The following is a 15,326-nucleotide window of genomic DNA, read 5'->3' as shown; positions in this document are numbered from 1 at the left end:
TCAGTGGCTCAGCCTGTAATCTCGTGCCTTTGGGAGGCTGAGGTGAGTGGATTGCCTGAGCCCGCAGGTTCGAGACCCGCCTGGGCAGACGAGACCTCATCTCTACAATAAATCAAAAAATTAGCCGGGCGTGGTAGCGCGCGCCTGTAATTCCGGCTACTCAGACGGCTGAGGCAGAAGGATCGGCGGAGTCCAGCAGGTCAAGACTGCGGTGGCCTGGAGTGGCCACTGCACTCCAGTCTGGGTGACAGAGTGAGACTCCAACTCAAAAAAAATCAAATCAAATCAATCAATCAATCAATCAGCCGGGCGTGGTAGCGCGTGCCTTTAGTTCCAGCTACTTGGAAGGGTGAGGCGGAAGGATCGCCGGAGCCCAGCAGGTCCAGGCTGCAGTGGCTGGGAGCGGCCACTGCACTCCAGTCTGAGTGACAGAGTGAGACTCCAACTCAAAAAAAAAAAATGACACCTGGAACTTTCTCCGCAACTACAAACTGTATTTGTCAACAGGAGCACTATTGGTATTTGGGATTGAACAAATCCCCATTGCATGAGAGAGTCCTCCCCACTGTGAGATGTTAAGTATCCTTGACCCCCTTGCCCACTAAATGCAAGTAGCACCCTTTAGTCATCTTGACAGGCAAAAATGTACCCCCATTTGCAAATGCCCCCCCAGGGTGGTGCATCAGTCCCTGAATAGGGAAGCACTATTCATCTCAAGATACAATTCTTTCTCCTCCACAACAATCCACGAGAACATCTCTCCACAGGATCGGTTATGCACACCCTCTCCCTAATGTTATTCAACCCAGAGCCAATGCTGCCAAGCAGCAACTCTCTTCTTCCATTTCTGCACTCACAGCCTCACACTGTAAGCAGGGACTCCAAACCCTGCCGAGGAACTCAGTCCCTAAATCTATTCCTTTTTATTAAGGATTAGGTGTGGGTTTCCCCCGATAGATGATTCTCAGCAAAGCTAAACACCTTACTGAAAAATCATTTAATTCCATGCACCCTCTTCCATTGCTGGTATCACTTTAAAAAATAAAAAAAATAAAATAAAACCATTGTTGGAAGAGTTCCATTGGAGCTGTTTGTTCATCAAGGTCTATTTGAGTCAAAATTCCCAATTTATGCCTGAATGCTCGGCTCCTCTGCCTCTAATGCGAGGTTGGTGTTTGTACCTTTAAAAAGAGAGGTAGGCCAGGCTCAGTGGCTCAGCCTGTAATCCCGCACTTTGGGAGGTCGAGGTGAGTGGATTGCCTGAGCCTGTGGGTTCAAGACCCACCTGGGCAACTTGGTGAGGCCTCATCTCTACAATAAAATCAAAAAAATTAGCTGGGCGTGGTAGCACATGCCTGTAGTTCCACATACTTGGAAGGCTGAGGCAGAAGGATGGCCGGATCCCAGCAGGTCGAGGCTGGGGTGGGCGGGAGCGTGCACTCCAGACTGCACTCCAGTCTGGGTAGCAGAGTGAGACTTCAACTAAAAAAAAAAAAAGAGAGGTAGCTGAGAGCAGTGACTCATGCCTGTAATCTCAGTACTTGGAAAGCTGAGGTAGGAGAATTGCTTGAGGCCAAGAGTTCGAGGCCAACCCGGGCAACATAGAGAGATCTCATCTCTACAAAAAATAAAAAATCATTAGCTAGGTGTGGTGGCACACCTGTAGTCCTAGCTACCCGGAAGACTGAGGCAGGAGCATCACCTGAACCCAGGAGTTCGAGGCTGCAGTGAGCTATGATCGCACCACTGCACTTCAGGTTGGGTGACAGGATGAGGTCCTGTCTCAAAAAAAGGGGTAGGGGAAATGGAGTATTTGAAAAAAATAGAGGAGGGAATAAAACAATCCTTCCTCTGTAGTGTCTATTCTTTTCAACATAACACAGGAGTGCGAGCTACTTTCACCTGATCTTTGAACTGTCTTTTTTTACCAAAACCTGTTGCTAACCTGGCATGCAGCATTCATCCCTGGACCTCCTGGGAGGGAAGAACTTCCATTCTGACAGGGACATTGTTGATCACTCTGCATGTCTGTGGCTCTCGCTGCAGTAGATCCAGACACCTGGGGTCATTTTCCTTGGTGGAACAATGGTTCTCAACACCATTAGCTTCTCTTTTTTTTTTGGTTTGGAGTCTCACTCTGTGGCCCAGACTGGAGTGCAGTAGCTATCAGCTTCTTGATGGTGTCAGAGAACCCCGGTCTCATAGTGAAGGCCTAAACCTGAAGTTTTTTATTTTTATTTTATTTATTTTTTTGAGTCAGAGTCTCACTGTCACCCAGGCTGGAGTGCAGTGGCACACTCACGGCCACCGCAGCCTTGACCTGCTGGGCTCAGTTGATCCTTCTGCCTCAGCCTTCCAAGTACCTGGAACTACAGGTGCACGCCATCACATCCAGCTAATTTTTTGATATATTGTAGAGATGGGGTCTTACCAAGTTGCCCAGGCTGGTCTCGAACCCCTGAGCTCAGTCAATCCTCTCGCCTCCGCCTCCCAAAGTGCTGGGATTACAGGGATGAGCCACCATGCCTGGCCAAACCTGAAGGATTTTAGTCTTCTAGGGTCCACTTGTGTGGATCTGATGAACCCCATGGCCTCTCTTCCCAGAACAAGACACACACATGTACACGTAGTGTGTCCACACTCATACAATTACTCCCACAGAACTTTGCACATAATCATGAGGCCTCCCAAAGCCTGCCCATGGGCTGTGGCTTACGGACCCATCCCTGGTTCAACCCAAGAGGCTATCCACTGGAAAAGTAGCTTGGGTGGTTCATATAGAGATGATTCAGTTGGGGAAGGAGACCAATTCTCAAACAATTTTTTCCCCCAAAGGAGCCAAGAGCCTCGTAAACACAATGGTTTTTGTACATGGAGATAATCAGAGATAACAAGATGAGAGAAAGCTTCTGGAGACCACTGTTGCTCCTGAACATGACAAATGTATGTGGACTGCTAAGGAAAGGAAAGAGGCCATAAAGCAAAATGACCTTGAAAAACTCAAAACCCATTGCCCCAAAGTAAAACAGTTCATGCTAATGGCAGCTCCTGTCTGCTTGCACATACCTTACATGGTTCCAGTGGCTTCCACTGGCATGATTCATCCATCTCACAACTACTCTGTGAAGCTGGGGCCAGTAGAATCATCCCCACATAGAGGTTGCAAAGAAGGAAAAAAAAAGGAGGGCTCAAAGAATTGAGACAATACCTGAAAGGTCACATTGGTTTGTAGTATAGGGCCAGGAGGAAAACTGAGGAGTAAGCTGACCCCAAGTTCAATGTTCACAGGAATTACGAGGAGGGGATACACTGTCATGGGCCATCAAATGAGCATTCATGTAAAAGCCACTCTAAGCTGGTAACCCAGATTTCTCAAGGCCTACCTCCAATACTTCAGTTCAGTTGCGTCATGACAGAGGATTGTTTTAAAAGCTCTCTTCTGAAATTGGTGCTTGTGAGCCTGGCTTTAAACTTGTGTCCCGCCAGGTGTGGTGGCTCATGCCTGTAATGCCAGCACTTTGGGAGGTGGAGACGAGAGGATTGCTTGAGCCCAGGGGTTGAAGACCAGCCTGGGCAACTTGGCGAGACCTCGTCTCTACAATAAAACAAAAAATTAGCCGGATATGGTGGCACACACCTGTAATTCCAGCTACTTGGAAGACTGAGGCAGAAGGATCACCTGAGCCCAGCAGGTAGAGGCTTCAGTGACTGTGGGCATGCCATTGCACTCCAACTAAAAATAAATAAATAATAAATAAAAATAAACTTGTGCCCCTACCTCCAAACGTCTCTTCTTCTCTTTCCCCTGTCAGATTGGAGTTAGAGGGTGTTGGAGTTAGAAGGGCCTCAATGAAAGGGAGAGAGAAAAAAAGAAGAGATGAGGGAAAATTGTATAAAACAGAAGACATACTGGTGCAGGTAAGAAAATAATGGGGCTGGGTGCAGTGACTGAAGCCTGCAATCCCAGCACTTTGGGAGGCTGAGGCAAGAGGATTACCTGAGCTCAGGGGTTTGAGACCAGCCTGAGCAACATGGTAAGACCTTGTCTCTACAATTAAAAAAAAAAAAAACTAGCCAAGCGTGGTCGCATGCACCTGTAGTTCTAGCTACTTGGAAGGCTGAGGTGGAAGGTTGAGGCTGTGGTGGCCATGAGCGTGCCACTGTACTCCAGCCTGGGAGACAGAGTGAGACTCCAAACTCCAAAAAAAAAAAGAAAGAAAGAAAGTAATGGAATACATGAGCAGAAGACAGCAGGAGAGGAAATACTGACACCAGCAAGGCCCAGTTCTAGTTTGAACAAATGTTCAGCTACTTCCTAATATAGGTCACTATCCTTTCAGCCTCCTTGTCAGCTACCATCCAAGCCAGTACTATACCATTTAGAGTTCTTTTGTTTTGTTATGGTTGAACCTCACTTCTGGTACCAATTTCTGTATCCTGAGATAACAAGCAACTTCCCAAATCTCACTCCCCAGTCCCCCAAATCTCGATTGTTCTCTTCATGTCTCTTTATCTCAAGGAGGCTAGACCATGCTTTTTCACATGGTGAGAGCAGCAGATGAAGTAGCTTTCTTAGTCTGTTCTGGTTTCCATAACAAAATTCCTTAGACCGGTCAATTTATAAACAACAGAAATTCATTGCTCATTGTTCTGGAGGCTGGGAAGTCCAAGATCAAGGTGTTAGCATATTCAGTGACTAGTGAGGCCTCTCTGCTTCACAGATGGCACATTCTCCCTCTGTCCTCACATGACAGAAGGGACGAACAGGCTCCTCAAGCCCCCCCCCTTTTTTTTGAGTTGGAGTCTCACTCTGTTGCCCAGACTGGAGTGCAATGGCCGCTCCCGGTCACCGCAGCCTCGACCTGCTGGACTCCGGAGATCCTTCCGCCTCAGCCTTCCGGGTGGCCGGAATTACAGGCGCACACTACCACGCCCAGCTGATTTTTTTATTTTATTGTAGAGATGAGGTCTCACTGCCCAGGCGGGTCTCGAACCCGCAGGCTCAGGCAATCCACTCACCTCAGCCTCCCAAAGGTGTGGGATTATAGGCTGAGCCACCGAGCCTGGCTTCAAGTCCCTTTTTTTCTGAGTTGGAGTTTCACTCCATCGCCCAAACTGGAGTGCAGTGACTGCTCCCAGCCACCGCAACCTCGACCCACTGGGCTCCAGCGATCCTTCCGCCTCAGCCTTCCGGGTAGCTGGAATTACAGGTGCGCGCTACCACGCCCAGCTAATTTTTTATTGATTTATTGTAGAGATGAGGTCTCGCCAAGTTGCCCAGGCGGGTCTCAAACCCGCGGGCTCAGGCAATCCACTCACCTCAGCCTCCCAAAGGCGCGAGATTACAGGCTGAGCCACCGAGCCCGCTTCAAGCCCCTTTTATAAGAGCATAGTCCTACTTATGAGAGTGGATCCTTCATGACTGAATCATCTTCTAAATGCCGTACCTCTTATACTATCATATTGGGTACTAGGTTTCAACTCATGAATTTTGGAGGGATACATACATTTAGACCATAGTAGTAGGCAAGCCTCAGTACTCAAGAAATTATTACTTCTTGCTTGCATCATACTTGCTGGTGTCCCATTGGTCAAAGTAAGTCACATGGCTAAACTCAGTGTGAGAGGAGACTACCCATAAATGTGAATATCGAGAGGCATGACTCACTGGGGGCCGTATTTGCAATAATCTACCACACACATTAGTAAAAGTATTTCCCTACCCGCATAATGACTGAAATGCTATCATTTATCTTCCAGACCTTTGGTCCTCAGCATTGTATCATTTTTCTTGTTCTTTGAAAAATCAGGCAGAGCTTTATTGCATATCCCAAGACCCAGCAATTTCATTCTGCAGTATACAGCCAAGAGAAATAGGCGCATGTGTGCATCAAAAGCCATGCACACAAATGCACATAGCAGTTTTGTTAACAACAGTCCAAAACTAGAAACAACCTAAATTCCCATTAACAGGAGAACAGATAAATTCATCATGGTATATTCATGCAATAACATACTATACAGTTTGACAAAAACCAAACTACTGCTACATGTAACAACAGGAATGAACATCTCAGACAAGCCATGCTCGGTGGCTCAGCCTGTAATTCCGCGCTTTGGGAGGCTAAGGTGAGTGGATTGCCTGAGCCCGCGGGTTCAAGACCTGCCTGGGCAACTTGGCGAGACCTCATCTCTACAATAAACCAAAAAATCAGCCGGGCGTGGTAGCGTATGCCTGTTATTCTGGCTACTCGGAAGGCTGAGGCGGAAGGATCGCTGGAGCCCAGCAGGTCGAGGCTGCGGTGGCCGGAAGCGGCCACTGCACTCCAGTCTGGGCGACAGAGTGAGACTCCAACTCAAAAAAAAAAAGACCCGCTCACAACCAGGTTCTTCAGATGACCTTGTCCACGATCAATGAGAAAAATGCCTCCCTTCCCACCAAGCCTTTCCTTTCTATCTCCAATTCTCTCCAGCTGACCCTGGCTTCAGGACTTACCCCCTGCCCTTCCAAACCTGCTGTTTGCCAACACCATCTACCTTCCCCACCGTCCTCATCAGGTGTAGGGGAAGCCAAAGCCCACAAGTGCCAAAGTCGACGTGTCTGTTGCCTGAACCCCCAGCCCAGTGGACCGGCACTGGGGGAACTCTTCCATTTCCACCACTTGAGTAGTTACCTACATCGACAACTGAATCTCTCTTCAACTTTAGCAGGATGGATTCTTCTTACTAAAGGCTAAGTACTCGCTGAGTTGCAAGTTTTAGAAAACGAGGCCATTGTGGGGCTATTTCTGAGGGAAAGGAAGACCGGTAGTGCCAGCACCAGCCCCGTCCACCTCCCACAAGGATTGGGCACCATCATTTCCACATCAGGGAAAATTCCATCTCCTATTTCAAGAAAAACAGCTGAATCTGGCTTCATCTTCCACAAAAGTAGCAGAGGGCAAGGGTTTAAACTCTTAAAGACAGCAGGGAACAAGTGACCAAAAGCAACTTCAGGATGAAGTTGACTGCGGTGTGTGAGGGGGTTTTGCTGGTGAAGGTGCTGCAGTTAGGGTATCAGCTATAGGATAAGGTGGGGGGAGAAGATACCCCCAAGACATCCTGCTGGGGCATAGACAGGCTTGGGGTGGGGAGCAGAGCCAGCCCCCACCCGGGAAGGGACAAGGAAATGTGGGGTTCCTGGTAGCTTTGGGAACCAGTTGTGTTCGTCTCCTAATGCTGCCTTAACCAAGTGTCACACATTGAAAGGCTTCAACAATGGAATTTCTCTTCTCACAGTTCTGGAGCTGGAAGCTGGGATTCACGTGTTGCCAAGGCTGCTTCTTTCTGCCAAGGCCTCTCTCCTTGGCTTGCTGGGTCTTCACATGGTCTCTGCTCTGTGCATGACTGTGTCCCAATCTACTCTTCTTATAGGGACACCAGCATATCCAATTAGGGCCCACCCTCATGACCTCATTTTAACTTCACTACCTCTTTAAAGACCCTATCTCCAAATACCGTCTCATTCTGAAGTACCGGAGGTTAGGACTTCAGCATAAGACTGTGAGGGTACATGATTCAGCCCAGAACACCGGGACAGGGCTTCTGTTTTGCTTCCACAATTACAACCTACTAAAACTGTAGTCAACGTAGTTCCAGGGCTGAGAGAAACTTCAGAGTTTCTGACTATGCACAAAAAATGTCCTTGTATGCCTTTCTGCCTAAATTCTCAGCATCCAAGTCTTGCCTCTTCCAAGAAGCCCTCCCTGATCTCTGAGCTCATAGAGAGCTTTCCCTTTGTCAGATTTCACAAGGAAGGATGCTTAGAGTTGAGTTTTCTTTTTTTTTTGAGTTGTAGTCTCACTCTGTCGCCCAGTCTGGAGTGCAGTGGCATGCTCCCAGCCACAGCAGCCTTGACCTGCTGGGCTCCGGCGAACCTTCCACCTCAGCCTTCCAAGTACCCGGAACTACAGGCACGCGCTAACACGCCCGGCTAATTTTTTGATTTATTGTAGAGATGAGGGCTCGCCAAGTTGCCTAGGCGGGTCTCGAACCCACGGGCTCAGGCAATCCACTCACCTCAGCCTCCCAAAGGCACAGGATTACAGGCTGAGCCACTGAGCCCGGCTGAGTAGAGCTTTCTACATCCTGGGTATCAATTTGCTTTCTCAGTAACATCTTGGAGGATAAGCAACCCCACCCCCCAACTCAACACACACACACACACCCAGTATCCATTTCCTCCCTCCCCAGCCATGCAGTTAGGGAGCTGGGGTTTGCTACACAACCAGCTCTAGAGATCAACCAAGTTGGCTTAATCTGAAAAGGAGGATACACAGGACCAAGCTGGTCCAGAGTGAATATCAGGACTCTTGATGGGAATGCTGGGACCTAGAGCCTCTCTTCTGGGTTGGACTTGGTTGTGAGAGAATGCAAGGCTTAGGAGTAGAACAGCTGCAACTGAGTGGGTATTGGGGGACAGGGTGCTGAAAGTTTCAGGGATTTGAATGGAGTTGGGGTGGGGTGGGGGTAAGGAACAACCACTGTGTGTAACCATGAAGCCCATCCAGAGCAAACAGCAGATAATGGGTGGTGGTGGCATGATTTAAGTCCTAGATCAAGCCATACCTGAAGTAGATCCCCTTTAGACCATTTAGTTACAAAAACCAATAAAATCCCCCTTTTGCTAACATTGAACTGGGTCAGGTTCACAATGGAAAAATCACTAACTATACAATTTCTTTTGGCTCCTCTAAAGGCCCAGCCTTTAGACACTCAATAAATAAAGTCAGGTGCCACAAAACAACGTTTTAGTCAATAACAGAGCACATATATGACAGTAGTCCCATAAGATTGCGATAGTGTATTTTTACTGTGCCTTGCCTATGTTTAGACACACAAATACTTATTGTGTTACAACTGCCTACTGTATTCAGTACAGTAACACACTGTATGGGTTTGTATCCTAGAAGCAACAGGCTATAACATCTAGGTTTGTGTAAATGCACTCCATGATATTCACACAACAAAATCACCTAACAACGCATTTCTCAGAATGTATCCTCTTCATTAAGCGACTCATGATTGTACTACAGCATTGCAAAGTTTCAACCTATGAAGGCTTTGTAGATAAGAAGACCGTGACCAGGGATTACAGAGATTTGCCAAGTCTCATGGCCTAAGTCAGCAGTCGAGTGCCATTCCCACTGCACCAGAGAGAGACAGGCCACCATTCCTCCTCCCCTGCCCTCCCCCAACCTTGCCCCTGGGGGAGAGGGAGGGGCTGAGAAAGCCAGTGTGAAGCCACAGTACCCTCAGCCCCCCAAATAGGAAGACTCGGTTGCAAGCCAGAAGACCAGAGGAGAGGTGACATAGGAAGTCAAGTGCCTCACTGTCAACCACACATTTTAAGTCACCTGGGGGCTGTGAGGAAGAAGCTGGTACGAAGATGGTGAGCAGTTGCCAACCCAGGCAGCAGGCATGTCGATGTTTCCAGGACCCCAGAAGGCCCCGCTGCATGCCCTGAGGAGACCTCTACTCTCAAGAAGGCTGTCCCCAAGTGGAGTAGCAGGCTTAGCCGGCTCCAGAAAGGGCATAAATATGTGGGCAGACTCATATGCTCGGTGCCTGGGCTGAGAAGATGCAAATCTCTGGGAATGGGAGGGAGTGGTGTGCAGAATATCCAGAATACCTCAGACCTCTCTGTCCAACATGGTGGCCTCAGGGTAGCCAAACTTCTTAGCAGTGCAGTACTCCAGAGAACTGTGGGGGGGGGGGGGCAGAGAGGCAGAGAGACACAAAGAGAGACAGTGAGAACCAGGTAGAAGGCATATCCCCTTAATTTTTATATTTTAAAAGACAGGGTCTTCTAGGTTGCCCAGGCTGGTCTCAAACCCCTGGCCTCAAGCAATCCTCTTATCTCAGCCTCCCAAGTAGCCAGGATTATAGGTGTGAGTCTCTGCACCCAGCTCTGCCATATCACCTTTTATAACTTAGCCTTGGAAGTCACACAGCATCACCTCTGCCTCATTCAATTCTTTGGAAGTGTCTGGTCCACAAAGAGAGGGGAATTAGACTCCACCTGGTTGGGGAGACAATCAAAGAAAGTCCAGCCATGGTTTGAAACCGTTATAGAAGCCATACGTGGCAGAGCAACAAGGAGCCCAGGCCTCCGACCAATGCCGCCTGGCACCTGGCACTGCATAACTCTTGGGGTCTTTTGGTTACTCTTTTTTTTTTTTTTGAGTTGGAGTCTCACTCTGTCACCCAGACTGGAGTGCAGTAGCCACTCCCGGCCACCACAGCCTCGACCTGCTGGGCTCTGGCGATCCTTCCGCCTCAGCCTTCCTAGTAGCTGGAACTACAGGCGCGCGCTACCACGCCCGGCTCATTTTTTGATTTATTGTAGAGATGAGGTCTCGCCAAGTTCCCAAGCGGGTCTCGAACCCGCGGGCTCAGGCAATCCACTCACCTCAACCTCCCAAAGCGCGGGATTACAGGCTGAGCCACCGAGCCCGGCTTTTTTGGTTACTCTTAACCAAACCTAATCCTAACTGATTCAGAGAGCATGAACTGCCAAGTCCTGTTCCTGGCACGAAGCGAGCACTCAGGCCGAGACCCGCGAAGCGAGAGTGGGTGGGCTGATGGAAGGAGAGAGGGAGAGGTGTGTAGCAGCGTATACATTGATGGCAGATCTCAAATACACCGTTCCCTTGTCTCATAAAGTCACTTGTATTTGTTAGGCTGTGTCCCTCGTTAAAGTGAGAACACATGCAAAAGAAGCGGAAGTTAGCATGTAAGGAAGTACAAGGCCAACAGTGAGTGCCCATAGATGCCATCGATGAATGAGTGAGAAACCACAGGGCATATGCAGGCAGAAGGTTCCCAAAGCCGATGCTCTCAGATACAGCCAAGGTGCCCAGGTTGGCTCCAGGCTACATTATGAAAAAGTCCTTTGCCCTAGAAGCCTTCTCTTTTTCCTCTGCTTCCCCCCTATTCTTTCCTCCTCTTCCTCCTTTTTCTCCTTCTTCCTCTCTCTTCTTTTCCTTCCCCTCCTCTTCTTCCTTCCTCTTTTTCATCTCCCTCGTTCTCCTCCTCCTCCTCCTCCTTTCCCTCCTCTTTCTTCTCCTTCTTTCTCCTCCTTCTCCCTCTTCCTCCTCTCCTTCCCCCTCCCATCTGTTTCTCTCTTCCCACACCCACTTAATACATATTCTTAGTCCCAGCCCCCCCCAGATAACCAGGTATTTTCTGATGCCCTGGACAGAGGGAAAGGCAAACTAATCAAGCCATGGACCCCAGTTCCTCGACAGGTCTGGCAGACATGGTCCCAGCCTCTCACCTCCTCTTACCATTTCCACTCATGCTCCAGTCTCTTCACCACATTCTATGCCCTTCCCTGACGTTGCACGTGCTGTTCCCTCCACAGAGATGCTCATCTCCCCTTCCTGTTCTGGTCAATCCCTACTTGTCATTCTCCCCCCCCCCTCAGATGTCACCTCTTCTAGAAAAGGCACCAACCAAGCTGGTAACAGGCCCCGTTGGAGTAGGTGCACCTCTCACGTGATCCCAGAAGCCCAGGTTCACCTGTGTCAGAACACTTGACCTGCTGGGTAGAACATTCTGCCTTGGTTTCTACCGCGAGACAAGGAGTTCTAGGTGTGTCCTCATCGTAGCACCTCCGAGAGCATGTCTTGCAGAACACCAGCAATAGGAACTCTCCTGGCTTAGTCGTCCCTGAGCAAAGACTTTCCCAGAAAAGGGCACGTCCTGGGCTGCAGGATACGGGGTAAGTGCCCTCCTGGCATCTCTCACATCAAGGTGGCTGGGCAGTCCCTATTTTGTGTCTGAGCCTGAAGGAGCACTGGGCATCCCGGTTCCCTAGAATTTGGTTCCCTAGAATTTGAATTTTTAGTATGTTTAAGCCAGGCATGGTGGCTCATGCCTGTAATCCCAGCACTTTGAGAGGCCGAGGTGGGAAGATCGCTTAAGGCCAGGGGTTTGAGAGCATCCTGGGCAATATAGCAAGACCCTGTCTCTAAAAAAATATTAAGGACAACCCCCTTGGGTCCCCTCCCACTGTGGGAACTTCTCTATCCTCTCAATAAATCTTGCTTTCTCAAAATAATAATAATAATTGACTGGGCATGGTGGCATACACTTGTATTCCCAGCTACTTGGGAGGCTGAGGTAGGAGGATCACTTGAGCCCAGGAGTTCGAGCCTGCAGTGACCTATGATAGTGCCACCATATTCCAGCCTGGGTGACAGAGTGAGACTCTGTCTTAAAACAAACAAACAAAAACAAACAACAACAAAAATAAAACATGTTTAAGCCATGTCTCTTCCACTCTTTCCCTGGACACCTCTGTTGTGATAGACTGTATATCTCAATTACAGCCACGGTAATATGTTTAGTCCCATATGTTCTTCTGGAATCTTGTCACTCTCATCCAGAGGTGGTGTCTTTTTCCTATCTTCTTGAACCTGGGTGGGCTTGCGGCTGTTCCAACCAAAAGAATACGGTGGAAGCAGTGCTACGTGGTTTTTGATGCTAGGTCACAACATGCAAACAGTTTCCTCTTGATGCAGTCTCACTTTCTTTGGGGCACTCACCTTGGGAAACCTTAGTCATCCTCGGACAAAGACTAACCCAGAAGAGGGCATTTCCTGGGTTGCAGGACAAGGGGTGAGTACCCTCCTGGCATCCTCACAGCTGCCATGCTGTGAGGAAGCCTAGGCCACGTGAAGAAGTCACGTGGAGGTGTCTGGCCAACAGGTCCAGCTAAGGGCTTAGAGTACAACCCGCATCAATGGCCAGACATACGAGTAGCAAGTCACCCTTCCAGAATGTGAGTGCTGCTTGACAACCAGGCCTCCCTGTGTCTATGGCAGCAGAGAAGCCTCAGGGAAGAAGACGAAAAGGCAGGAAAGGGTCAGTACTCACCTTGGGGAGATGCTGTCAGTGTGTGAGTCAAGGCCCTCACGGAAATATCCACCACAGCCACAGCTGGGAGACGTGGAGGGGAGGCCTTGAGGAAGTGAGCCAGGGCACCAGAGGCAAATGATCCAGTGAGTTCTTTAACCCCCTGTGTCTCAGTTCCCTCATATGCAAAATGGAAATCACTTGTGAGGATTAAACATAATAACCCATGCAAAGTGCCGGACACTTTGGACACGCTCAATAAATGTTAGTCTACCAGAAGAGACAAAGGTTTCAAGGTCTCAGGAAGATTTCCACATCTAGTGCAGACTGACTGCTCTTGAGAGCCATGACTTCCAAAAGCAAACAAAGAGGGTGTTTTGGAATTCTGAACTTGACTTTTTCGATGCCTTGGACTTGGACTGTTGATTCTGCACCAAAATATCAAGAATGGGGGAGGGGGAATGAGAGCAGCTTTCCTGTCACAGAGAAAGGGAATCACAGTTCCCCCAGTCTGAGAGGCTGGCTGGCTGGTACAAGGGCCCGCATGCCCACGGAAGCCCTGGAACAGGCCTGAGGTTCTTATGGCACAGGGATGGAAGAGACATGGGAGCCCCGGAGAGGTTGACCGGCATGGAGGGAAGAGTGGGCGGAGCCTCACGCCACAGCAGCCAGCGGCTGAGGCTTGCCTGCTGGGCAGTGCAGACTCCATTTCTCCTGGCACCGCAGAGGTACAGTGGTTGTGGCTAAATGCAGGGCCTCGGCAGCAACTGCAAGGGTGGCCCAGGTCCTGCACACTCGAGCACAGTAGAGAGAGCAGCCAGGAGCACCCAAGCCTCCATGGCACCCAGAGGGCCAAGTGAGAGGGCTGACCAGCAGGGCCCGGAAGAGGCATGTAGAGAACAATACGTAGGGCTTCTGGAGGCTGTGGCCAACCAGGACATCAGGTTCCATGTTCAAGTCCAAGAGGGACACAAGAACAATTCATCCAAGGCCAGGGAGCCCAGTGGGTAGGGCCAGGAAGCAGAGGGCAGCATGTGGACACATGTTCCTTGCTCAGTGCCAGGACGGTGTAAGGACTTCTGCCCCCACTCCCAGGGCCGCAGCTCACGCCTGGAAAGGACAAGCAAGGGAGAATCCTGAAGAGACTGCATTTGCCTAAAAGTGACCATGATTTAAACCAGAAGTGACTGTTACCTTGACTTGGCAAGTTGAAGCTGTCCACCATCAGCAGAAACGGGGACCCAAGAGCCCAGTTAAGGCTGCAGTTGGGGAGAAATAAAGAAAAGCTACGTCTTAGCACACCTGAGTGTCAGGAGAATGGAAATTAAGCCCGCTACACAGGGCTTTACTCAAGGCTTGGGAATAACAGGAGGAAATTAAGCCAGAGCGGAGCTTACACATCAATAATCCAGTTGACAAGCTGTGACTTGCTTTCTGGGGTCCACATCCCTACAGGAGTCACACACATGTGGGAGCGGCAGAGGGGGAAGAGAGGAGGTCAGGAGTCCATCCAAAGAAAGACAAAATGTGTGACTCTCCTTTCTGGATCCTGCTGCATCTCTCAACAACTCTTAATTACTAGCAATCAGCTCTTAATTACCTACAACAAGAGAGACCAGGGAAAACACAGATAAATGAAATCCACAGATAATTCCCAAACCCCGATTTGGTCGATAACATCATTCAGCTTCCCCAAGTAACCTCTTGCCAGGGTTCCTGATCTCCTGACGAGTTGCAGGACAGAATGATCCCCAATTCCCTGTTTTTCTTTGCCCTTGCCCTTCCCTTACCCTTGCCCTTGCCTACCTTCCATGGAAGCAGGGGAGAAGCAAATGGACCCTAAAGAATTCCCAACTGGATACTCTTTTCTCTCCTCCCCGGGACGCGGCTGCCAGGATCCCTGGCTGGGTGCCAGACTCCTAGCCTCCTGGCGCTGGACTGTTTTCACTGCCTGTTTGCCCAACAGGAGTGCTGGCTGACAGGAAAGGAGGACAACAGGTTCCAGGGCAAGGGTCTCTGGAACCACACTGTCCAGGGGCTGCCATGGATCACCATGTGTCCCACAGACCCAGGGGCCTCTCTGTCCACACCTGGGGCAGGGTGACTGCCTAGAGCAGGGGGACAGAATTAAGGCAGGTTAGAACCTGGAGTGAGAGCAGAGACGGAGGAAAGATGGCCCAGCCCAGGGGCGGGGGCAGGCAGGTTAGCTGAATCCCAGGAAAGTTGCCTGTCCTGCTTAAAAAGAATGTCTTGATTTCACCGCTTGGGGAAAAATGTCCAAGGATGACCCAGCGGCACAGCAAATGGTCCAGTATCAATTAAAGAGAGAGGGAAAAAGCCAGGCTCGGTGGCTCAACCTGTAATTCTGCGCCTTGGGAGGCTGAGGTGAGTGGATTGCCTGAGCCCGCGGGTTCAAGACCTGCCTG

This window comes from Carlito syrichta, unplaced genomic scaffold (assembly GCF_000164805.1).
Source record: "Carlito syrichta isolate Samal-C Ts95f unplaced genomic scaffold, Tarsius_syrichta-2.0.1 Scaffold169968, whole genome shotgun sequence".
In the NCBI taxonomy this organism is placed as follows: domain Eukaryota; kingdom Metazoa; phylum Chordata; class Mammalia; order Primates; family Tarsiidae; genus Carlito; species Carlito syrichta.
This window is presented reverse-complemented; position numbering follows the sequence as displayed.